Raw genomic sequence first — 26,876 nt, 5'->3', positions numbered from 1 at the left:
AAGTCCGCCATAACAACAGATTTCTATAAAGTTTTGGTAGAGATGGTTCAATCATATCTGGAAAACTTAAATAAATATACTGTATGACATACATGCATCTAATGATTCTGCACATATAGTTACGACTATTAGTACAACTAATTAACTACTAGAGGTACGACTATTAAGTCTATTCTGTTATCAATATGAATATTTATTTTTGCCTTTCTCATATAGAAAGATTATGCAACCACGACTTTTTAACCGAGACCTGAAGGGCCGAGTGTCATATCTCTCTCTCTCTCTCTCTCTCTCTCTCTGTGTGTGTGTGTGTGTGTGTGTGTGTGTGTGTATGTGTGTATGTGTGTATGTGTGTATGTAACGTTTTTTTGCACAAACTTTTCTCGGAAATGGCTGAACCGTTTTTTACTGACTTCGATTCAAATGAAAGGTCTTGTGGGCCCATACAAAATTCCTGGATATTATTTTGATCCGACTTCCGGTTCCGGACATGTGTTCTAACTTTTCTAACTTTTTTTCTGTGAAAGGTCCTGTGGTCCCATTCGTAATTCCTGAATTTCATCCGGATCCGACTTCCAGATCCGGAAATATAGGGTAAAGTGTGTTAAAAATTTTATTCTATCACTGAAAAGGGCGAAAAATCGTAAAAAGTTTTCTATATCGACCTCAAATCTTCAAATGATAGTTTATATCAGTAGACGTTCAAACAAACCGATTTCGGTTATTCTTTTAAGAATCGAAGAAAATTATTTTGAAGAATGCCACAGTATTATATATGGTAGTATGATTGATATGAGAAAAGCATCATTACACCACTAGATAGATTAATATAGGTTTTTCAATTTACAAATACGAATATTTCGTTAGCTGTATGTTTTACTTGATCGAATAATCCTATTCCTATTCCAATAAAAAATACCAATTCTTTATTAAGCATCAAATATCACATCAGCATCTCAATCAAACTTTTGAACAGTGTTAGGAATGTCATGATCAGAAAAAGTTCATTTCATTATCACTCGTGAAAAAAAAATCAGTTCAAGTGATTTTCTAAGATAATCTCAGTGACTGAAAAAATCACTTCCGAAACAAGTATGCACAAAACTCTGCACCTCGCAGTTGACAGATGATTTTTTTGTAAAAGAAACTTGATTAATTTTTACCCACAGAAATATCGCTAGAGTTTATCGAAAGGGAGAAAAGTATATTTTCAAAACATCAGTTTGACTAGTGACAATCCAAAAATATTATGTAAGTCAAGCACAATGCGAATTTCCGTATTGAGCATTAAGACGTTTCTAATCGTCAACAGTTTCATTGGTGTTCTGATTTTTAATCTCTAGTGAATAAATTCTCAACTGAATCGAAATCGAGAAATAATGGCTGCGATATTTTCGATGCACGTAGGGTGATCACATGCCATATTGTGATTTTTAGCACATGCCATATTGTGATTTTTAGCGCCGAAAGGCTGTTTTAATTCCAGCTGGTTGATCACACTGCACTATATAGATTAAACAAAATAAAACACCATTTAGCATGAATTTGATTTATAGAAGTAACAGGACTGCAACATGCATCGAACACAATTGTTTTCAACCAATTTCGAATATGATTGTTTTTAACCAATTTCGCCCTCAGTGCAAAAGTATTGAAGGTCAGAAAATGCAAGTAACAAAGTTAGAGTACAAATTTTTCTAGACGTTTTTATTTATTACGTTTTGCCTTTCTCTATAGAAAGGTATTAGAATTGCTGGAAACACCGACTTTCGAACGGAGCCTCGGAGACCCATAGTGTTATATACCATTCGACTCAGTTCGTCGAGATCGGAAAATGTCTGTGTGTGTGTGTGTATGTATGTGTGTGTATGTGTGTGCACTTTTCGAAGATATTTGAACGCGCTCAATTTTCTCAGAGATGGCTGAACCGATTTGAACAAACTTGGGCTCGTTTGAAAGCTACTGTCAGGCCATTGATCAAGTTCGAAGATCAAATGGCTGTGACTTTTGGTTCCGGAGATATGATTGTATAAGTGACGTAACCGACAAAAAGCGTTGTATTTGAACGCGCTCAATTTTCTCAGAGATGGCTAATCCGATTTTAACAAACTTGGGCTCGTTTCAAAGCTACTGTCGGGCCATTGATCAAGTTCGAAGATCAAATGGTTGTGACTTTTGGTTCCAGATATATGATGGTATAAGTGACGTAACCGACAAAACACGTTGATTTTTACCGCTCTTATATATATAAGGTTGCCAAAATTTTGGGATCACCTCTATTTTCGTTAAGTTCTAGTGCTCAAAAGTTTAAGCACCTCGAAAAAAGCCTTCATGCAAAATTTGACCTAAATCGGATATGCTTAAGGGGTGCTGCCCGGTGGTAAAGGTTTGACAATTTTCGATCTTGAAAAAGCACCATAGGAGGGAGTACATGAAATTTCCAAAATCGAAAATTTTTTTTTATGCCAAAACTCTTAAAACTGCATAAAACATCGAAATTTATTGTCATCTCAAAAAAATTTTTTTTTGAAAAAATCAACTTTCTGGGACTTTCTGGAAATTTTCATATTTTGTCTAAGTCCCAAAAAGTCGATTTAAAAAAAAAATTTTTTTCGAGATGACACTAAATCTCGACGTTTCATGCAATTCTAAGCCTTTTGGCATCAAAATTTTTTTTTTCGATTTCGAAAATTTCATGTACTCCCCCCTATGGTGATTTTCAAGATAAATGAAAATTCCACTAAGTGGACTAAGAAGGCTTTTTTTAGATTAGCATCACTGTTCTCATACAAATATGCAACGCAAATGTCAAGCACTAGTTTGGAAAAATGATGCTGACTGTGTGACATAAACACTGAAGCATGCTTTTGTGAACTACTCGAATCAATCTGAATCAATTGGTGTCAAAATTAGTATCCAAATTTATTTAATAAAAGTATGAAACATATTTTCATGAGACTGTTATGAAAGAAGAGAAAGGCATTATCACACCACTAGGTGGATTAAGAAGGGTTTTATTTATTATTTTTTGAAATTTTAAATATTTGGTGGCTGTAAAACCACCTCAAAGTCATAAAAAACGAAAAGGAACACGTTGGGAATTTTATGTATAGAAAGTGTGTACAAAATCAGAAAAAAATTGGTGTAGTAGTTTTTGAACGACGATGGACATGGACTTTTAAAAGTTAGTCTTTAAAATCGAATGAAGCAATTCATTTTTACAGGGGACATTTTCATTTTCGAAAAATCATATTTTTACCTTTCTGATATAGAAAGGTTATGCAATCGCTGTGAAAACCGACCTATGTGTGTGTATGTATGTGACAAAAAATCACAAAAATTTTCACAAACTTAGATTCAAATGAATGGTCCTTAAGGTCCCATACAAAGTTCCTGAGTTTGATTTGGATTCGACTTTCGGTTCCGGAATTACAGGGTGATATGCACCAAAAACAGGAAAAAATATTCACACACGTTTCTCAGAGATGGCACAAACTTAAATTCAAACGAAAGGTCTTGTGACCTCATACAATTTTCTTGAATTTCATTTGGATCCGACTTCCGGTTCCGGAATTACAAGAAAATGTGTGAAATTTATTAAAAACTGCGCTCTCAATTTTCTCGGAAATGTCTTAGCCGATTTGTACAAACTAAGCAGCAAATAAAAGGTTTTAAGGTCCCATACATAGTTTCTGAAAAATTGATCCAGCTCCGACTTCCGGTATTTTTTCACAAGCGATGGTGGAACGAGCTGCACATTTTTATTAAATTTACTACTAAATTCATCTAGTTGGCAGATCTTGTTAGTTAATGAATATAAAAAACTACTTTGGGATTACTAGTCCCCGTTTCCACTTCCGAAAGCACCGAGAATAGTGATGAAAATCTCCAAAAACGGAACTCACTTCGATTTTTCAGCAACGGTTAAGCTGATTTTCGCAAATCATGATTCAAATTGAAGCTCTCATTGTCTTTAAATATACTGTGCAGTTTCATTCTGATCCGACTTCCGGTTCCTAAATTATAGGGCATTGAGTGTCAAAACATTCAAATCGTTACTCAAAATGACAAATTGACGATGCAAAACTAATACGCGTCGTTACGTGCAGCTTTGCTCCGTTCTCAGCGTGCTTCGTTCAATTTCATATAGCGTGCAGGCTTGCACATTAAAAACTATATTTTTCAGGTGAAAAAATGTAATTTTTTTATTCTTTTATTCAATTTGTATCTACTTGTTAATGTTATTACAAGATCGATGCTTTTCTATAAAAGTGCACTCATTGCCTTTCTCATAGAGAAAGTTTATGCAATCACTTGACTAGTGAAAATTGGCTCAGAGGACTAAGTGTTCTATATCATTCGACACAGTTCATCGAGCTGAGTATGTATGAGTCTGTGCGTGTATGTGTGTGTATGTGTCAAATAATGTCAATTAGAAAATTAAAAAAAATCTCGTAGGCCCATAGGTTGCTATAGAATTTTACTCCGTCATTTAAAGCGATGATGCAAAAAAAGGGTAAAATTCTTCTAGATTTGGCTTAAAACTGATTCAATTTATAGGCTATATTAGTTACTTACTAAACGAACCGACTTCGGCTATACTAGTTCCAAGTTTCCGGCTCCAGAAGTATCGGAAATAGTGGTTCTAAAAGTTTAAAAGAAGACTCATTCAATTTTCTCAAAGATGATTTGATCGATTTCTACAAACATACTCAAATAAAAGTTTCTAAAGTCTCATAGATTGCTGTTTCATTTCATTAGGATCCGACTTCCGGTTTCAGAATTATAGGGTAAGAGAAAATTCAGCAGCTAGAAGATCTATAATAGAGCAGAAACTGGAACAGCAAGCCGTTCTAGTTTTATTTATTCGACCAGTTCTTCTGTCAAATTTAAAACTGGTCTACGATGCCGTTCTATTTTTTGTGTATTTGAAACACGAGTGAAACACTGCAGGGGCTTTCAGTTTTTCTTGTTATAAAATTCAGATTTAAATTTTGTGATGACATAAATTATGCATCTTGAACTAGAACACTACTGAATATGCCCTGAAGTGTGTTTAATTATTTAGTGCGACGATGCAAAATAAAGGAAAATTCTTATCAACTTGGCATAACTGTTTACAAATTGAAAAGGTTATGTTAGTTTATACCCAAAGAAAGTTTTTTATTTTATTCAACATTGAAAAAAAATTCTTCACAGAATCCTTTAGAGATATTTTTGAAAATTGATAATATGAGAAAGACACCACTAGATGGATTAAAAAAGGTTTCTCGTTATTTTTTTTTATAATAAAACATTTCAAGAACGTGTTGTCAAATGTACAAGTCAATCGAAGCAGAACTCTAGGAGCTCTTGCCTCTTTGCAGTATGAGATAAGAAAAGATAAAGGCTCATCACTTCCAGAGTTTTGCTGTGATTGATCCCGATAGATCAAATATTCGTGGAATATTTGCTATAAAAATACAATGAACAAATAAATGATTTTTCATAAGTGATAGACCCTAACCGCCCATTAAGTTTGATAGAAATATAATATAACGGGTGATTTTTTGCGGGTATCTTTTTGGCAACACTGTTTCTGATAGATCACGCGTAAATCGTGCCTTGTGTTCAGTGACGAAGCTCATTTCTGGTTGAATGAATACGTCAACAAGTAAAATTGCCGCATCTGGAGTGAAAACCAATTTTCTCAATTTTGTGTGTTTTTCTTTTAAATCGAACCCTATACCTCTTTAAAAAAAACCATCCTTTATAATAATAGGTCTTGCAAGATAATAAAAATTGCGTTCCCATGAGTTTATTAGATATATAATGCGTAAACCACGTTCACGGGTGAAGCAAAGAATTGAGATAATTTAAACTTATTAAGGAAAAAGGTCGCAAAACTCAGTAAGATTGACCATTTGCTCAACAATTTACTGCTAGCTTTTTATTCAAAGGTGTCTGGCTCCCAAGCGGACAGCAATTCAGACCAATGTTATATGCCCTAATAAGCTACAAATAAAATCTAGTCTACAAAGTACGACACTGGTTTTTGTTAACGTAGTCACACAAAACATCACAATATTTCTATTTTACCCAACTCATATAGAAAGTATATGCAATTACTGTGAAAATTGTTTTATCAACCGAAAGACATTTTTCACAGGCAAGTGTGTTTGTATATGTACCTGCGTGTACTTGTTACTATCTTCAATGCTACATTATAAATCTTGCATCAAAACATTAAACTCCACGAAAGCCTACTAAAAACCGTTAAAAGAGCATCTTCCTGCCAAGTGGATAATTCTTCGAAAGCAAAGTGAAGAATCAGCATGAACCTGTGTTAAATCTTTTTCGAAATGATTCCAAATTCAAGAAAATTGTCAAAAGCATCAAAATGGATAAAATTCAAATAAAGGGTAATTTGGTACCAGATACTACAGTTGAATTCTTCATGTTAATTAATGACTATACATTAGGGTAAGCTCATCATTTCGTTAAGAGATGGTTCTTAAAAGTTTAGGCACCTCAAAAAAGTCCCTATGCAATATTTGAGCTTAATCGGATATGTGTAAGGAGTGCCGCCCGGCGGTCAAAGTTTAAAAATTTTCGATCTTATCAAATCACCATAGGGTGAAAATTTTGTTTTGATGCCAAATATCTTAGAATTACTCGAAATGTAAAGATTTTGTGTTATCTAGAAAAAAATGCCGAATGTCTTTGAATTACATGAATCGTTAAGATTATGTATTATCTCGAAAAAAAAAGTTTTTTTTAAAATCGACTCAGATTCAAAGTTTTGAGATTTCTTATATCCAAAAATTTTTTAAGCCAAATGTCAAAAATATGCATGAAACGTGCTGATCTTTTGTTTTGTTGTTTATAAAAGACATAAGACATTTGATAAAACTAGATTTCGGAAATCTTAAAATTAAGTCCTAGAGTTGAGATTTTCAAAAAAATTTTTTTCAAATAACCCAAAATCTTGACGTTTCTAAGACACTTGATATCAAAAAAATTTCGATTTCGATTTTCCAGTCGAATTAAAAAAAATCGAGCTGACACTAGATCTCGATGTTTCAGACAATTCTAAGACAGTTGGCATACATTTTTTTCGAGTTTGAAAATCTCGATTTTTTCAAAAATATTTTTTTCGAGGTGACACTAACTCGACGTTTCATGCAATTCTAAGACTTTTGACATTATAAAAAAATTTACAATTTCGGAAATCTCGAGATCGAAAATTTTCAAACTTTGACCGCTTCCCCATATCCGATTTAGCTCAAATTTTTTCATAGGGACTTTTTTGAAGTGATTAAACTTTTGAACACTACCACTCAATGGGATTAGAAATGACCTAAAATATTGGCACCCTACAATGGGAGTGAGTCATTTCGCCGAAAGTCGTTTCGTCGGATGCCATTTCGCCGAAAATCGTTTCCCCGAAGGGGTCGTTTCACTGAAATTCGGTTCATCCAAAGAGTTATTTCGCCGAAAGGGTTACTTCGTCGAAAAGGCCATTTCAACGAAAGGGTTATTTAGACAAAAGGGTATTTTTGATTATATAACATAATTTATTAGGAAACTGCAAATTCTGTTTGTTTTTATATCTCCTGGATAATAGATGTGGCGCAGCCACATAACCGAAGCCAAAATGGCTCGGTGGCACAAAGCCTACAAAAAATTATTCAAGTGTCTGGATCATTTCAGAAGTACTATTGTAGGTCAACAAAACTAGAGTAAACATAATCATTTTTAATTTGTCTTTTTTAATCAATTCCAATCACGATATTAAGACTAATAAATGATTCGGCGCAATGATCCTTTCGGCGAAATGGCTTTCGGTGAAATGGCCCTTTTGGCGAAATGACTCTTCCAGCGAAATGACATTCGGCGAAATGACCCTGATCTCCCTACATCTTATGAGAAAGGTACACTCCAAAATAAACAAAACGTTATATCACTAGGTAGTTTATATCAGATTTATTAATCTCTACATCACAAACAGAAAGGAACAACGGAGATCACAACGAAAGTTACAATTTGTTGGCAAATGACCCGCGATCCGCATTACTTCCTAATTATCCGCATTATTTCCTAATTATTTGGTTCCTAATCATCAATACGTAATGTAATACGGGTTAGTTTTCATTGTAATAGTTGTTAGTTTTCATTCCGCTGATACTTGTATTAAAAAATATATGAGGATTCACAAATTGACATGGTAATCTAGAAACAGAAACACAGATGAGTTCCATAAGTTTTGCAGGTGTTCCATAAGTTTTATCAGAGTTTATAAATTTGGATGTGTTCATGGATTTCAAAGAAACCGTATTAAGTTCGATTTCGGAAATGTTGCACCCAATATTTCCAATGCGACTTTATTTGACAAGTGACAAAATATGCAAAAAAGTGTAGTTTTTTTTTCAAATATTGCCCCATTTATAACAGCTTACATGTTGTGAAAAACGATTTATCTAACTTGGCAGCAAAAACAAATTTAACACATGGGTCAATAAGTCCCGAGACTAAAGCAGAGATAGCGCTCGTAGTAAACCAGTAACCACGTCTTTCTAGAGTACTAACCTTTGCTTGAAACGGGTCAAAATTTTAAGTCGATCCGACCAGAAACAGCTGATTTATCGAGGTTGGAGTAAACTCGTTTTGTAGTTTGTTTAAAAAATGGAAAAAACCGAGTTTCGTGTTTTGATAAAACATTGTTTTTTAATGCATAAAAACACCGGCAAGCGAAACAATGGATTGAAAAATGTTATCCGGACTCTTGTCCATCAAAAGCAACGCTTTGTCGGTGGTTCGCCGAGTTTAAACGTGGTCGTACCGACACAAATGACGCGGAACGCTCGGGTAGACCTGTGGAAGCCGTTACACCGGAAAATGTGAGTGAAGTGACAAAAAATATAATAAAAGATCGTAAAGTGAAGCTCCGTGAGATTGCTGAGATGAAACAGATATCATATGGAAGTGTATTTACTATCCTTCATGAAAAATTGAGCATGAAAAAGGTTTTTTCCAAGTCCGAGTCGATGATTCAGAAAGCAGTTTATCGCTATTTACTCGCAACAAAAAAGATTTCTTGCGTCGTTACGTGACCATGGATACATCACTACACTCCAGAGTCGAAGTGGCAGTCATCTGAGTGGCGCACAGCTGGCGAAAGCCGTCCGAAGCGTCCGAAAACGCAGCAGTCAGCTGGCAAAGTCATGGCGTCAGTTTTTTGGGATACGCATGGCGTGATTTTCATTGACTACCTCGAAAAAGGTAAATCGATCAACAGTGATTATTATATTGACTTACTGGTGCGTTTGAAGGAGGAAATCGCCAAAAAAACGACCGCACATGCAGAGAATAAAAATCCTTTTTCATCAAGACAATGCACCCTGCCACAAGTCGATGAAAACAATGACGAAATTGAACGAATTGGGCTTTGATCTGCTTCCCCACCCCCAATACTCGCCAGATTTAGCCCCCAGTAACTATTGGCTCTTTGCTGATCTTGAAAAATGCTCCAGGGAAAAAGATTTGGCTCAAATGAGGAGGTCATCGGTGAAACTGAAGCTTATTTTGAAGCGAAAGATAAATTTTTTTATAAACATGGTATTGAAAAATTGGAAAAACGTTGGAACCATTGTATCACCCTAAAAGGTGATTATGTTGATAAATAAAAAAAAATTTTACAAAAAAATATTGTTTCCATTGTTAGTCTCGGGACTTATTGATCCATGTGTTATGAATGATTTTTAGGTGATGTGATTTCCTTTTTGTCGTGAATACGACTTACTTTACTATGGGGTGCCTTTCCAAAATTTACCCTCTGAGAGAGTGATAAGTTTTTGATCGTGAATATCTATTGTTGTATCTAATGAATCAACATAATTCTTGCGACATGCCATCGGAAATATGATCACTATTTTATGATAAAATTTTCAGTTGTGTGACATAATCTCAAATAGTTCAAAATTAAACTTTTCTGAAATGTTTGGTATAAACGAGTATCAAAGAGGATAATTCATATGGCGCGTTTGCCTTTCTCGTATTTTGAAAGCTCATAGCTCAGTGATCTGTGGAAGGATTTATATAATCTAACTACCAATAGAATCGAAATTTTTCAATTTAAACGTGTATAGCAGAAGCATTGAAGTATTTCAATAGTACACTATTGAAAAACCTGTCTCATTTGCTCCATGTCAACACCAGCCAATCAGAACGCGTTCTAAGGAAGAGAACAAAATATCTGCTGCTGTACAACAAATCGTCCGGGAAAAATGTTCCGAAAAGTGGTGAATATCGCAGTGAGTTCCTCAATTTGGTCCTTGTGAATGCTAGAAACGAATCCCTACAGCATATTGATAGTTTCTTTCAATAAATTATGCAAATCCGAAATGAAATAATCGACAATAAAATTCTGTATGCGGCTATTTTTATAGCCGTTAGGACCGCCCATTAGTGAAAAAGCTACAAACGAAATCACATAAAAGGAAATCTCTTAACAAAAATTCAATCAGTTTGGATTCAATCGCTACTGCGAGCAGATGTGTTTGTGTCGTTTGCAAAGCTAGTTTCGCTTTCGACAAGAGCGATTACGTCACAGCTGCCAGTCATTTCGATTAGAGGCGTGCAAAACAGCTCATTTTGGTGAACAGCTCCGAACCGATCAGCTCACCAAAGTGAATCGATTCGATGTATCAGCTCATCAGCTCTTTTAGTTTGAACTTAAGGTTCATTTTGTGCGCCGTTTTTCTTATGCACCGGTTTTCTTTCATATGCATGATCGAAATTGAATCATTGATTTGCAATGATGCAATGAATGCAATGCGAATTAGTTTATCTTTAATTGATGTCGACTAAATTGAATCTCTTAAAGAGCCGAAGATCCGATCAGCTCGCAGCATGTTTCCTTCCTCATAATGCAGTGAACTGGGTAGCAAATGAGTGAGCTGATGAGCTGCGGTTCTTTTGAAAAGAGCTGTGAGCTGACAGCTCACTTCAATGATTCGATTCGCTGAAACAGCTCAGAAGCGAATTGCCCATCTCTAATTTCGATGGATGAAAAAGCAACGTTGGAGAGTATTATAAAAAATCAGCCGTTCTAATGGCTCTAAAAGTTTTCTGAAGAACTATTAGGATGTGTTTTTCGCAAATCGAAAGAAAATATCCTCAATTTAGTGCAAATGTAGAACAGTTTGATTAGATTTGTGCACTTTTCGCCGTGTGAAATTCACAGTAATCGAGATCAAATGAAGCCTTCTTTGTTTTTGCGAAAAATGTGAAAAAGGGGAATGCTTGCATAATTCATACAATTGATCAACTAATTGATATTCGGAAGTGTTAAGGAACATGTCATTTGTTTTCGTATTCACGACATCCAGTTATGTCTCTGACATTACCCACCCGCCTTTTTGTCTTTGAAAGCAAAATTGAAAAGTAATTCATTCTCGTTATCTCATTAACCTTACTGACGACGAAACAAAGCTACGCATTTGTGTCAATAAAATTTATTTTGTTTACGGTTATTTATGATCAAAATTAAATCTCGATTTTTGACACCTTTGTGTGGTTAGTACAGTTACAGGGTCCGGCACTCGAAGTGTAACCAATTAAAAAGGCCATAAATTCAGTTTGGAAAATTACTTTTACTTAATTCAAAGTACAAAATGTGTAAAAATAATACAAAATTCAGAATCAATTCACTTTTGCTCGATATGACCACCTTTTGCCTTGACTTGATGACTTGAGAGAGCGAAGGAGTTGCTTCGTTTGGCCGAAAGCGGTCAATTTCCGAACATTGTATTTTCTGACGAGAAAATTTTTCCAATTGAGCAATTCGTAAACTCTCAAAACGATAGGGTTTACTTGACCGACCGTTCATACGAGAATTTGAGTCATCGATTGGCCACCAGGAGGCAGCACCCGCAACAGATAATGGTTTGGCCGCTGTAATCGCAGATGGGGGCTCTCCAATCGTTTTCATCGAGCCTGGCGTCAAGGTAAATGCGACATATTATCGGGAAAGTATTCTGGAGGTTCAGGAATCAGGAATCAGAACAAATTGGCTCAAATGGCACGTTCCCCTTGATATTTGGAGATTTGTGCCTTGCCATAAATATGTTTTTAGCATCATTTTCCCGATATATAAGAGGAAAGGAATGAAAGGAAATGGTAAGGGTTGGACTAGGAGGATGGGAAAAATTGACGACACAAAAACACATAAAAGCAGAAGTAAATTCTGCACCCCTAAGGGATGCTGAACAATCTACTGAGGATCACATTTAGTGGAAGCAGAAGGAAATTCTGAACCTCTACGAGGTCCCGAACAGTCTGCTGTTAATAAAACCTCCAACCCCCGAGAGGATCTAGAGATCTTACAAAAGCGACACCATTCTGCACTCCCGGAAGAATGCAGAACGACTCGCAGTATGTACGAGCAGAAGTAAATTCGGTACCCCATAAAAGATGCCAAACAATCTGCTAAACCCTATTTAAGGTGAATACAGAAGGGATTCATTCACTCCAGGAAGAACGATGAACCCTTCTGACTATAGCTCCTTACCACATTGGGTGAGAAACGAGAGAATATCCTTCAATTTTAGCTCCGCATACACAGACTAAACCATGTATGGAGAACCAAAAACCCGGATACGTAGCTGCGTCAATGCGGGACAGTTACATATCAGATGATATGAAGTACCATAATCGCATTTACACAAATCACACGAATAATACTCAGCACGTTGAATAGTAGCCATGTGATAATTGAGTTTGCAATGTCCAGTCAGAGCTCTGGCCAGAATACTTCAATGATACTTGGAGAAATGCAGTAGACACTTTGACATTTTCAGATTTAAATCTGGTAGAAATGCTTTTGTCTGAGCGCAAGTTTGCAAGCTGTGCCAGTAGCTGGCATGTTTGGATGCAGCCCAAGAACGTATCTTGTGCGTTATCCAACTAGTTGAAAGTGGTAAAGCTGGTTCAGGACCAACGAAATCATTCGTTGCACCAGCTCTAGCCAACTCATCAGCCCATTCATTTCCAGTAATACCAGAATGGCCGGGTACCCATAAGAAGTAAACAGCATTTGAAATGCTGAGGTCTTCAATTTGAGTTCGACATGCGATCACTAGATTCGACCGTGAGTCATTCGAACTGAGTGCTTTTAAGGCTGCCTGACTGTCGGAACAAAAATAAATACGTTTACCACAAATCCTCTGCTGAAGTGCCGATTGTACTCCACACAGAATCGCGTAGATTTCTGCTTGGAACACAGTACAGTATCTACCAAGGGAATGAGACTGCTCTAGCCTCATTTCACGACAGTAGACACCAGTACCAGCACGACCATTCAACAGAGAACCGTCCGTATAATAAACTATGTGTTCATCAAGTTGTCGTTCCAGACAACCAGACAACCATTCCTAACGAAGAGGATAGCTCACATTGAATGTTTTAAAAGGAAAACTGCATGTGAGAGTTAGGTCACTAGGAGCGAGTAAATACTCATCCCACGTAACCATTTGAGACCACAAGCGAGTGTGGCTGGTAGCATAATCTAATGGGTTACTGTTCCAAAGCCCTGTAACCCTAAGACGGTATGCACAAGATAATGCTTCTTGTTTTAGGAACACATGTAGTGGTTTAATGCACAGTAGCGCCTCTAGAGCAGCAGTAGGAGTTGTCGTGAATGCTCCTGTCATCGCCATTAGGACCATCCTTTGGAGATGATTTAGCTTTGACTGAACTGTCGCGACTTCTCCTTTCTGCCACCATACAAGACAACCATATGCTAAAATTGGTCTAACAATAGTTGTGTAGATCCAATGAATATATCTGGGTTTGAGTCCCCATGATTTTCCAAAAGCTCGTCTGCATTGGCCGAAAGCCATACAAGCTCTCTTAATCCTGAAGTCAATGTGAGCAGACCAATTCAGTTTTGAGTCAAGAATAACCCCGACGTATTTAACTTGATCGACCACAGTGACCTCTGAACCGAAGAACTGTAACGGACGAGCTCCTGTGATTATCCTACGATGAGTGAAAAGCACCATTGATGTTTTGCCCGGATTTACAGATAATCCAAACCTGACAACACCATTGTTCAACAGATCGCAGGGCTTGCTGCATTAAATCAAAGAGAGTGTTAATGCTTATACCGGTCATCAATATATGATAATCGTCGGCAAAACCATAAGTCGGAAATCCAAGGTTATTAAGTTTCCTTAACAAACTATCAGCGACTAGGTTCCATAAAAGTGGGGATAGTACACCACCTTGAGGAAAAATCCAAGATATTCCGTTTACGACTGCAATGTTTAACCTCCTGCAGCCATTCAGCCATCGGCACGGAAATACACCTTGACTTAGGAGTTCCTATATTTGTGGCCTTTTACGACATGGAACAGGAAACCAGTGGATCAATTCTTGGTAAAAAATAATTCCGCCGGATGCCACACGGCTTACCTGTTTGGTGGACTTATACCACCGGTACAGGTGGACCGTAGCGTTATTCTTAGCCAGTTGGGAAACCGCTACCGACACTACACGGCTATCTAGGCTGCTCAGAGAGGGAAGTTGACATTGATGGTGAACTTCCATGGATGGCCGAGCAGCCGAAGTTTTTGTGTCGTCAATTTTTCCCATCCTCCTAGTCCAACCCTTACCATTTCCTTTCATTCCTTTCCTCTTATATATCGGGAAAATGATGCTAAAAACATATTTATGGCAAGGCACAAATCTCCAAATATCAAGGGGAACGTGCCATTTGAGCCAATTTGTTCTGATTCCTGATTCCTGAACCTCCAGAATACTTTCCCGATAATATGTCGCATTTACCTTGACGCCAGGCTCGATGAAAACGATTGGAGAGCCCCCATCTGCGATTACAGCGGCCAAACCATTATCTGTTGCGGGTGCTGCCTCCTGGTGGCCAATCGATGACTCAAATTCTCGTATGAACGGTCGGTCAAGTAAACCCTATCGTTTTGAGAGTTTACGAATTGCTCAATTGGAAAAATTTTCTCGTCAGAAAATACAATGTTCGGAAATTGACCGCTTTCGGCAAAACGAAGCAACTCCTTCGCTCTCTCAAGTCATCAAGTCAAGGCAAAAGGTGGTCATATCGAGCAAAAGTGAATTGATTTTGAATTTTGTATTATTTTTTCACATTTTGTACTTTGAATTAAGTAAAAGTAATTTTCCAAACTGAATTTATGGCCTTTTTAATTGGTTACACTTCGAGTGCCGGACCCTGTAATTATCGATTAGTTTGAATTTCCATATTTAATACATTAGTATATGAAATGTAAACTAAACTAATTACGAAACATAGCAAACTCCAATGATCTCCAGACAATCTGGAAGTCATTGAATACAATGCATTTAGGTTGCAAAATATTTCTTTCTCGCGTACGAAACATCGAGTGTTTGAATAGCACGCAATCACAAATCCCGTCACTCAGTTTTCCATGTAAAAAAAGTAGAGCCAAGCTTTTCATTTGCTTGAAAATATGACTTCCTAAACCTAAAAATAAATTAATTTCGTATTAGTAAAGATGCCGCCTACTCAAACAAGCATTGAGAAGCAAAATTATGATTATTTCCACCCGATCGATATTAGAGTTTTAATCAGATGGAACGAATAAAAGCATTATCAAATATATGAACAGAACGAGCACTGGCTTCGTTGGATTAGTGTATAAGATGATAAAACCACTCAACTTCGAAACGAAAATCGTTTATAATGAATTGTTCCTTGAGTTACATGTTCCCATTTTCTAAACAAAATTCATGCTCTTAACATCTGTTGAATGATTGCTTTTATATGCCGAGTCTGCATGTACTTTTGCTCCAACAATAGCATATTCTGATATCCAGACAGTATCAGATATCCGGAAACGACGGTAAAGACAGAATGTTTAGTTTTTGCAGATGAATCTGGTGCAAGCAAATTGAAATATCGCACTAAGATTAAAATATAACAGGCATAGGAACCTAATCATGTTCCATGTATCCCAAGGTTTGTGTAATAATATCCTAATTAATCTAACCATAAAATTTCACATCCATCAACTTCAATTTGTAGAAAACAGATATATACATGACAAATTATTCATTACTTTCATGCTGTCAAAATGTTATTTTGAGTATTCAATAACAAAAGTACACGTCATTCCATCCCTATCACAAACATGATACTGTAGTTACTCTAAGATTTTAAAATTGACCTAAGTGCTTACAAGTTACTATCTCATGCCTTTTCGTGTGTCTATGACAGAGACGCCATTTATACAAATTTATCTGTATTATACAGATTCTTACATATGCATAAAGATTCAATACAATGAGCTATCTATTAGTATTTGATTGCAGAGACGAGATAAAAGTTTAATAATCAACGGACAAATCAGAAAATCTTTTGTACAGATATTTCATGATCGAAACTAACATACTAATTTGAACTGATATTAAAATAAGTCAAAACATCATACTTTATCGTCAGACTGAGAATTGTATGACCTGATATACATTGTATTTTCTTATAGTAAAACATTTCAAAAATATTCTGTGTCTATCGGAACAAAAATATTTTCAAGTCTATCGGAACAAAACTCTGGATGTTATGGACCTTTACTTTTGCTTATCTTATACTGCGAAGAAGTAAGAGCTTGAAACATAAGCCCAAGATTTTTGCTTCGTTTGACATTAAAATTTGGTGAAGCAAAAATAGAAAAAATATGATTTTTCGAAAAGTATTTTTACTATAAAATCAATGGAAACAACTTATTACTCAAAAGTGCCCGTAGGGTCTAACATTTTCAAAAAATCATATTTTTTCTTTTATAATTTAACGCGTTTTTCTCGAAAGCAGGTTTTGAAAGTCCATGTCCATCGTCATTCAAAAACGACTGCACCATTTTTTTTAAATTTTGCACCAGACCCAACGTTTTCGTTGTTTGTTACTTTGGGGAGGTTTTTTTAAATGGCGGATTTTTTCGTGGAAAATCGGAGTTTTGAACAACCACCAACAATTTCAAAAAAATTAAAAATAAATCAAACAGAAACGTTGAGGTCTAGAAAAACTTCTACTCAAACCACGCTGCTTTGATTTGTTCACTTCTGATTAGTTTGCGCTGAGATACAGTAGATACCACAAATCACGATGTTTTAAGAAGTGTCCTCAAAAATACCTCTTCACCGACTTATTTCTCAATATTCTTCCAAGAAAAAATTGCAAAATGTTGTTCGAATGATGCTTTTTGTCATGCAAAACATATGAATTTATTTTGGTGAACGATAATTCTGAAAAAAATTGCAAAAATGATGATTTTTTTCAGCATTTAGATCAATTGTGTTTAACGATTTATCAATTTTAGCTGAATTATTTTAGCGACGTGTTACCGTTACCGTTTTTGTTGCCAAATCTTCAAAATATGAATGTGGATAAAATGTGGTTTCCATAAGATGGCGCCACTTGTTATACTGCGATCAGAATAATCGACTTATTGAAAGAAAATTTCAACACCAAGATATCAAGAAAACGATAGTCAACGTGTCATTGCTGAAATACGCCTTCAAATGCTTCAAAAAGCTGTCGAAAATTGGACCATTGTGAAAAATAGTCGTGGCGGTCATATGCCGAAATCATATTTGAATGCAAAATGCCACGAAATTATCTAACAAATAATAAAAATTGACTTTTTTTTTTTTTTTTTTTTTTTTTTAAAATAACTATTTATTGGAATATGAGTTAAAATTAAATTATTAAGATTTAAATTGGGTGTTCAGCCACAAGTGGTGACTTTTCAGCCCTGTTATATATATATGATTTGGTTATTACCATGAAGACATCATTTGCTTCCGCAATTCTGAGATTTTTGTGTAGGGAAAATTCTAAACCTACTTGTATTGTGTAATGGGGAAAAGGAACTTATATACTAACTTACTAACTAATACAGAGAGCGAATCGATTCAATTGAAGATTGCATCGATTTTTGTCGGAATTTGCTTATAATATTATGTGACATTACATCTAATGGTTCTATATTTGTGAGTCTGTGTAACTCATTTGTACTAAACCAGGGAGGACGCTTCAGAATCATTTTCAGAATTTTATTCTGAATCCTTTGAAGCGTTTTCTTCCTGGTGGAACAACAGCTTGACCAAATTGGTACCGCATAAAGCATGGCTGGTCTGAAAATTTGTTTATAAATTAACAATTTGTTTTTTAGACAGAGCTTAGAATTTCTGTTTATAAGAGGATATAAACATTTAATATATTTATTACACTTTGCCTGGATTCCTTCAATGTGATCCTTGAAAGTGAGCTTTTTGTCATACGTTAAACCTAAGTATTTAGCTTGATCAGACCATGTCAATTCCAAGCCATTCAATTTGAGAATGTGATTATTGTTTGGTTTAAGAAAAGAAGCTCTTGGCTTGTGAGGAAAGATAATTAATTGCGTTTTTGCTGCATTTGGTTTAATTTTCCATTTTGACAGATAATCACTGAAAATATTTAAACTTCTTTGTAGGCGACTGCAGATCACTCTTAGATTTCTACCTGTGGCTAACAGACTTGTGTCGTCACAGAATAGCGATTTCTGACAACCAACGGGTAGATTTGGAAGATCAGAAGTGAAAATATTATACAAGATTGGAGCTACACTCGAACCCTGCGGAACACCGGCTCGTACGGGTAGCAATTCAGATTTACAATTCTGATAGCTAACCTGAAGAGTACGATCAGTTAAATAATTTTGAATCATTTTGATCAAATAAATAGGAAACTGGAAATCAGACATTTTTGCTATTAAACCTTTGTGCCAAACACTGTCGAATGCTTTTTCTATGTCTAGAAGAGCAACTCCAGTGGATAACCCAGAAGATTTATTTGATTTTATCATGTTCGTTACTCTGACAAGTTGATGAGTAGTTGAATGTTCATGACGAAATCCAAACTGCTCTGGTAAAAAAATTGAATTCTCATTTATATGAGTCATCATTCTTAACAAGATAATTTTTTCAAAAAGTTTACTGATAGAAGAAAGTAAGCTAATTGGGCGATAACTTGATGTTTCTGCTGGGTTTTTATCAGGTTTTAGGATAGGAATTACTTTAGCGTTTTTCCATCTTTTTGGGAAGTAAGCTAATGAAAAACACTTGTTGAAAATTTTAACCAGGAGTCTCAAGGCAACATCGGGAAGATTTTTAATAAGAATATTAAAAATTCCATCATTACCAGGAGCCTTCATGTTTTTGAGTTTCCTAATAATTGATTTAATTTCATCAAAATTCGTCTCAATAATGTCATCGTGTGATAACACTTGGGTTGAAATATGATCATACTTCAGTGAGACTTCATATTCAATAGGACTCACAACGTTTAAATTAAAATTGTGGACACTCTCGAACTGCTGAGCTAGCTTTTGAGCTTTTTCACCATTTGTAAGAAGTATTTGATTTCCTTCCTTGAGAGCAGGAATTGGTTTCTGAGGTTTCTTAAGAACCTTAGAAAGTTTCCAGAAAGGTTTAGAATATGGTTTAATTTGTTCAACTTCTTTAGCGAAATTTTCATTTCGCAAAAGAGTAAATCTATGTTTAATTTCTTTTAGTAAATCCTTAACTATGTTTTTCATAGCAGGATCACGAGAACGTTGATATTGTCGTCGACGAACATTCTTCAACCGAATGAGCAGTTGAAGATTGTCATCGATGATAGGAGAATTTAATTTAGTTTGAGCTTTGGGAACTGAAAGATTTCTAGCTTCGATAATATAATGATTCAAATTATCAATTGCTGTGTCGATGTCCGCAGAATTTTCTAAAATAGTTTCATGATCCACATGATTTTCAATGTGAGATCTGTAATCCAACCAATTAGCTCTATGATAGTTGAAAATAGAACTAATTGGATTAATTATAGCTTCGTTGGAAAGTCTGAATGTTACAGGAAGATGATCTGAGTCAAAATCAGCATGAGTAATCGGTTCACTACAAATGTGACTTTGATCTGTTAGAACCAGATCAATTGTAGACGGGTTTTTCACGGAAGAGAAACAAGTAGGATTACTGGGATGAAGAACTGTAAAGTAACCAGCTGAGAGTTGATTATGAAGTATTTTACCATTACTGTTATTTTGCCTACAATTCCACTGGACATGCTTAGCATTTAAGTCCCCTATTACGAAAAATTTCGATCGATATCTTGTAAGTTTTTGCAAATCGCCTTTAAAGAAATTTAATTGTTCGCCGGTGCATTGGAATGGCAAATATGCTCCAGCGATGAAATAAATTCCATGAATGGTTTCAACTTCGATTCCCAAGCTTTCAATAACTTTAGTATTGAAAGAAGGTAAAATTCGATGTTTAATTTGCCGTTGGACAAAAATGGCAACTCCACCACCAATTCCAGTAAACCTGTCAAATCGATGAACCACATAATGTGGATTACTTTTCAATTTTACATTTGGTTTAAGAAAAGTTTCTGTCACAATGGCAATATGAATTTTGTGAACTTTGAGAAAATTATAAAATTCATCTTCACTCGATTTCAAAGATCGAGCATTCCAATTTAAAATATTCAAATAATTATTTAACATCACTGTTAAATTTTAAATTCATTATAATATTATTTGCAAATTTCCATCCGATTTGAAATGCTTCAAAAAGTGATGAAGTCGAATTCATTTGGATGATCATTTGAAAAAGTTGATCTTGTAGGTAGATCATTTTATTTTCAGTTATATCGCCTAAATCGACTTCATTTAAAGAAGCGAATGGCATTGAAGGAATATTTGTAGGTAGACTGCCATTAGAAGAAGATGATTTGGCCGGTCTACCTATTAATAAATTGTTTTCGTTAGAAGAAGAACTGCAAGGCGGTCCTGTGTTTTGATTATTTACATTAGAAGAAATAGGAGATAGATTTCTACCTAATATACCAGCATAACTGACATTAGAAGAAGATGATGACGAGGTCGATCTACCTGTCAATAAATTGTTTTCGTTAGAAGACGAATTGGCAGGTGCCTTAGAAGAATTTTCAGGTATGTTCTGTAAATTTAAGGTCGTTGATTTGACTTGTTGTCTAAGCGAACGAGCGTTTAAAATTTTTTCCCTGACAGGACATTTCAAATAATTGGATTTATGATTTCCATTGCAATTTGAACATGAAAATTTATCAGTGGTTTCATTCATTGGACAAACGTCTTTCGAATGCGATTCACCACAATTCAAACACCGTATATCCATATGACAATTTTTGGTTCCATGGCCGAAGCCTTGGCAACGACGACATTGCGTTAAGTTTGCAATACGATTATGCCGTTTATAATGTTCCCAATGAATTTTAATGTGGGAAATGAAACGTACTTTTTCTAAAGTTTTCAAATTGTTTACATCACTTCGATTGAAGTGTATTAGGTAAAGTTCATGGGAAATTCCAGAGCGTGGTTTAGAAGTACCATTCGCTCTTTTTTTCATAAGTATTACTTGGGAAGGGGCAAAACCAAGCAATTCTTTTATTTCATTTTTAATTTCATCAATACTTTGATCATTTGATAATCCTTTCAAGACAGCCTTGAAGGGTCTGTCTGATTTTATATCATATGAATAAAATTTATGAAGTTTTTCGGACAAATATCGAATAAGACGTTCGTAATCTTCCAATCCATCCACCAAGACTCGACATTCTCCTCTTCGTCCGATTTGAAATGAGACTTTTACTTCCGGGAGAAAAGTAGAAAGCTCAGTACGGAATGCTTTGAAGTCGGAAATCATCACCGTCACTGGTGGCATAGATTGATGTTTCTTCCCAGAACGACAAGCGTCCATTTTGGGAATTTTTGAAGAATTTTCTTCTATGTCGCTACAATCGGATTCAGGAAGAATCTCGTAAATATTGTTAGACGGCATAGGATCAACGGAAGGGAAATCCGTCCGTTGTCTTTTATTTTTACATTCAGATTCTATAAGATCGTGAATGTTATTAGAAAAATGTTGAATAACGGATTGTGATTTATTCCGTATTGAATTATTTTTAGCCTTAGGCTTGTTGCCTTTCCGGTTGGACGCAGGCATTTTTGAAATTAATGAAATTTTAAATTAAATTAACTAGGCTAAATTAGTCTTCGATTAGACTCCTAGCTAGCCTTAAAAAAGGCTGATTAATTTCTTAGTCACTCTAATATCACTCTTTGTATCACTTAGTCACTCTAATATCACTTAGTCACTTAGTTAGTGATTCAGGTAGCCTTGAAAAAGACTGAAGCCTTGAATCAATGAAACTCTAGGTAGCCAGAAAAAAATTCCAGGAGCCAAGAGCTATACGCGTGCGGTGCGAACGACTGTTCAACACCGACTGTTGATAAAAATTGACTATTTCATAATATTGTACTAGCTCTCAACCAAACCCCTCTCCGCGACACGAGTCGTCAATTAAATTTGTTAACAACTTCTTATCAAACACATCCTACCATCGTCAGAATTATTCAATTCTCCTTCTTCACAATAAAGTACGATGTTTGCGAAAATTGTACTCTATGGTGCACAGAGGAAAAAAGGAACATGGAAGAGAAAGTGGAAGTGAAGTGGAAGAGGTGAGAAAACAGCACAAAACATAGAGAAACAAATCGTTCTGCATCCCCGGAAAGATGTTGAACGATCTGCCTAAATGCACATGTAATGAAACCCCCAACCCCCGAGAGGATTTAGAGATTTTACAAACGCGACACCATTCTGTATTCCCGGAAGAATGCAGAACGATTCGCAATATGTATGAGCAGAAGTAAATTTGGCACCATGCCGAACAATCTGTTAAAACCTTTTAAGGTCAATACAAAAAGGGTTCATTCACTCCAGGAAGCACGATGAATCCTTCTGACTATAGCCCCTTAACACATTGGGTGAGAAATGATAGAATATCCTTTAATTATAGCTCCGCATACACAGACTCAACCATGTATGGAGAACCAAAACCCGGATACGTAGTTGCGTCAATGCTGGACAGTTACATCTCAAATGATATGAAGTACCGTAGTCACATTCACACAAATCACACGAATAATACTCAGCACGCTGAATAGTAGCCATGTTATAATTGAGTTTGCAATACCCAGTCAGAGCTCTAACCAGAATACTCCACAACGCGTTTTGTCGGTTACGTCACTTATACTATTATATCTCCGGAACCGAAAGTAACAGTCATTTTATATTTAAACTTGATCAATAGCCCAATACACCCAAACCTCCAATTACGTAATAATCGGGACTTCGTAAATCGAATTATGACGTAAAAAAAGTTTTCGTTGTTTTGAATTTTCAACGTAAAAAAAGTACGTTATTTCGAATTTTCAAGGTAAAAAAAGTTTATGTTGTTTGAAATATTCAACGTAAAAATTGTTTTCCCTATGTATGTATATTATTGGATATATGTAATACACTGGATAACTATGGAACAAAAATTATTCGTATTTGCAGAAAAAAGATGTTCTAGGTCGCATCAATTTCCAAGCTGGAAACTTCCGGTTCATCGATATTCGTTACAAACCATCAGAATGTGGGTATTGTCGGAACGGGTTTGATGAGTACATGTTGGAAAACGATGTATGAATCCATCTTGGAATGCAGAGCCACCTCAAACATCGTTTTCCACATCCACTCATCAATCCGGCTTCAAAAATATCCTTATTATAAGGGTTTTCAAGGAATATCAATAAACCGGAAGTCGCCATCTTGGAATTCAGAACCACCTCAAACATCGTTTTCTAACATCTAATCATCAAACCCGTTCCGAAAATATCCATTTTGTAGTAATTTCCATAGAATATGAATGAGCGAAACGATTTTCATTGTAGGCTGAAACCTCTTTTTATGAAGTAGGTTTGTAGAAAAAGTTTACGTTATTTGAAATTTGATTCGTAAAAAACGTTGTTTGGGATTTTGTTCGTAAAAAGAGTTACGTAAAAAGAGGTAACGTAAAAAAAAGTTTACGTAAACGGAGGTTTGGGTGTAGTAACTTTCAAGCTTGTTAAAATCGGTCGAGCATCGGTATGTACCACTATGGGTCTCCGATGCTCCGTCCGTAAGTCAGTTTTTACAGCAAATCTACTACCTTTCTATAGAGAAAGGCAAAACGTGCTCCTGCACAAACGACACTACAAAAACACCTGAAATTGCGTCGGTATGTAAGTGATCTATTACTCCAACAAAATCACTATAGATATCGCAACTGCTCCTTTGCAGAAAAGTCTCTCGGCACATCAGCCTCGGTCTCCCCTATATTTTATTGTTTCTAACACAGATTATAAAACGGACCCGAAAAAGTTTTTAATTTAGCCATAGATGCTGATAATATGAAATATTAAGCTCACGCGATTGTTGTAGTTGACAAACAAAATTCAGTGTAATATCTGTCACAAATTGATAGCGAAATTAATCATAGTTTCGATAAATTAAGAAAATCATAAAAATTGAATAGCATACGAATTTTGAGTAGATATATTTAGTTTAAACAAGTTTGAATTCTAAAGTAAAAATTTCAAGTGCGTTCAAGTGCGGATTTGGAGATCCAGGTGTTCGAGAATGTTAGAGCAGACAACTCTACACTGAAATGAAAATCTTATTTATATTCATTAGATTTGTCATATGAATCATATGCAGAATATACTTCATAGAAATTATATGGTGTAACTATCTCTCGTTACCGCCCGCTCAGTCACACAATACTCTACCCAGTCCCAGGGTCGGCACAATCCTCGCCGAGGTTTCTCAGTATGAAAGGGGGAAAATCACTTTTTTATTACTCCTAACAATAGTTTATTCGGCGCTTTGTCCTTATGGTCCCTAACGTCCCTAATACCCTACTAATTTACAACTTGTTTGATACACTTACGTGTTAAATGAAAATGTGTCGAGTGTAGGGCCCGTTGCGCACCTCCGGCTGCTATCAGATTCGGTCCTGGATCGTCCGGTTGCGGTGTTCTGGAACTCGGATGCTCACCACTTATCGTCGCCGTATAGTTGCAGTCAATGAACCGGGAACTCGGGTGCTTCCGACAGTTCGTCTCACTGGATCGAAATTGCTTACGGGTCTCCGAAGAAACGCTGGACACGTGTTGGTTGATGGGAGTTTTGGGTTAGTCACCGATTCGTTGCTCACACGATGACAACTTTCCCGTTTCTTGATGGTTGCTTCCAGCACGGCCAAACCGAATGGTTTTTGATGGTTCCACTCCGATAGAGTCTCAAATAAATCTTCATTGGTTCAATGGTTGCTTGAACATTCTTGTTTAGCCGTTGTAAAAAAACACATTCGCTCTATTCGCTGTTGTAAGACCAAGTGAAGTCTTTCCCGGTACCCGAGTTCCCCGGAACCTTGATACCGAGTTCGCCTTCGTACGATTGTCGTTACCGTTACCAATTTCAGTTCAGTGGACGTCGAATGACTGGGGTCTGTAGGTGGTTGTGGCGTGTAGGGTTGTACAAACTGAATATAATGCCTAACGTGTGTAGAGATTATTTTGTTTTAAAATGTTCGTTGCGCCGTCTAGCTAGCTTATTATACTTGTAAATAAATATATTTTATTTTAATCTAATTGAGAACGTTTATATTTCATTTTAAGGGTTTTAACGATTTAATCATAATTAAATATAATTTCCATATATCCTTTCTAGCTGTTTTTTTATAAAGTGATTTTACCCCATATTTATGTAAATTATTTCCTAGGACTAAGATAAAGCAGTATGTACAGGCGAAAAGTGAACGGAAGGTCACAATGGAAACTTATAATCTTTATTTAATGTGCACGTCAAATCTATATGGATGTTATCATAATGAAAGTTATAAAAATATCCCATATAATTTATATGGAAATCCGATGGAAGTCGTGAATCGTACTGCTTGAAGCTGAAGAAATAGTTGTGTCCTCGATATTCATCAACTGCTCCAGACCATTTTTTTCAGGAAGTTCCGCATCTCAATGTAATTTTAAATTGCTGACAAGACAGCTCATCCAACTTCGTTCAAGGATATGCGTTAACGGACCATGAAATATATATCGGGTACATTTTATTACTCTATCTGTTTAGTAAGACTCATTTTTATTTTCAGTCTCGGGATCTCACTTCTCTTTCGCAAATATCATGAGGTGCTCCCTTACCGAACGGAATACTAGTAACGCTTGAATCCTCAAAGAAAAGTAGTAGTTGGCGATTATCTACTACCATTGAAAGTTATACATATATATATATATATATATATATATATATATATATATATATATATATATATATATATATATATATATATATATATATATATATATATATATATATATATATATATATATATATATATATATATATATATATATATATATATATATATATATATATATATATATATATATATATATATATATATATATATATATAAATTTTATAAAACTAGTCATATGATATATATGAACCTATCTAAATAAAATCGAAGTGAATATAATATGCGCTTCATAAATTGTTCCAATGTATGTTGTGCGGATATCTAGTAATGGTTATAAGACGCGCCAATAAATTTGACTCAGACTGGAAATTTCATTCGTTATATGGAAATCCTGTAAAAATAACGTTAAGAAGAGTTTTATGTTTCATAAGATTATCTCATATATTTGACATGATGTTGAACACATCTTGTAACTATTATTGGAAATGCTAATAGTGCAAAATCATTAGAATATCATATAATGTGAAAAAGAAAATTTAGCTCAGTGTAGTTGTCGATATGTCGGATACAAGTAGAGATCGTGAGCAATTTCTCCCTAGTGTAATCCGCGTGTTACTATGGTTCATTAAAGACTTAATAGTATTAGCAACAACTGTTACTACACTGT

The 26,876-nt window shown here is 35.5% G+C and overlaps 1 protein-coding gene across 2 annotated transcripts in view; it reads right to left on the bottom strand.

Annotated features, from left to right (window-relative positions):
- Nucleotides 1–26,876, bottom strand: part of LOC131434834 (GTP-binding protein Di-Ras1) — an 86,862-nt gene that overhangs the window by 55,700 nt on the left and 4,286 nt on the right. The window contains exon 1 of one of the 2 annotated variants that reach the window (XM_058602021.1): nt 4,579–4,645. The exons of the other annotated variant lie outside the window; for it this stretch is intronic. The gene's annotated coding sequence lies outside the window, so the exon portion shown is untranslated. Of the gene's footprint in view, nt 1–4,578; nt 4,646–26,876 lie in introns of those variants that run through there. 2 annotated transcript variants of the gene reach the window in all.

Source organism: Malaya genurostris, chromosome 3 (assembly GCF_030247185.1).
Source record: "Malaya genurostris strain Urasoe2022 chromosome 3, Malgen_1.1, whole genome shotgun sequence".
Lineage (NCBI taxonomy): Eukaryota > Metazoa > Arthropoda > Insecta > Diptera > Culicidae > Malaya > Malaya genurostris.
This window is presented reverse-complemented; position numbering and strand designations above follow the sequence as displayed.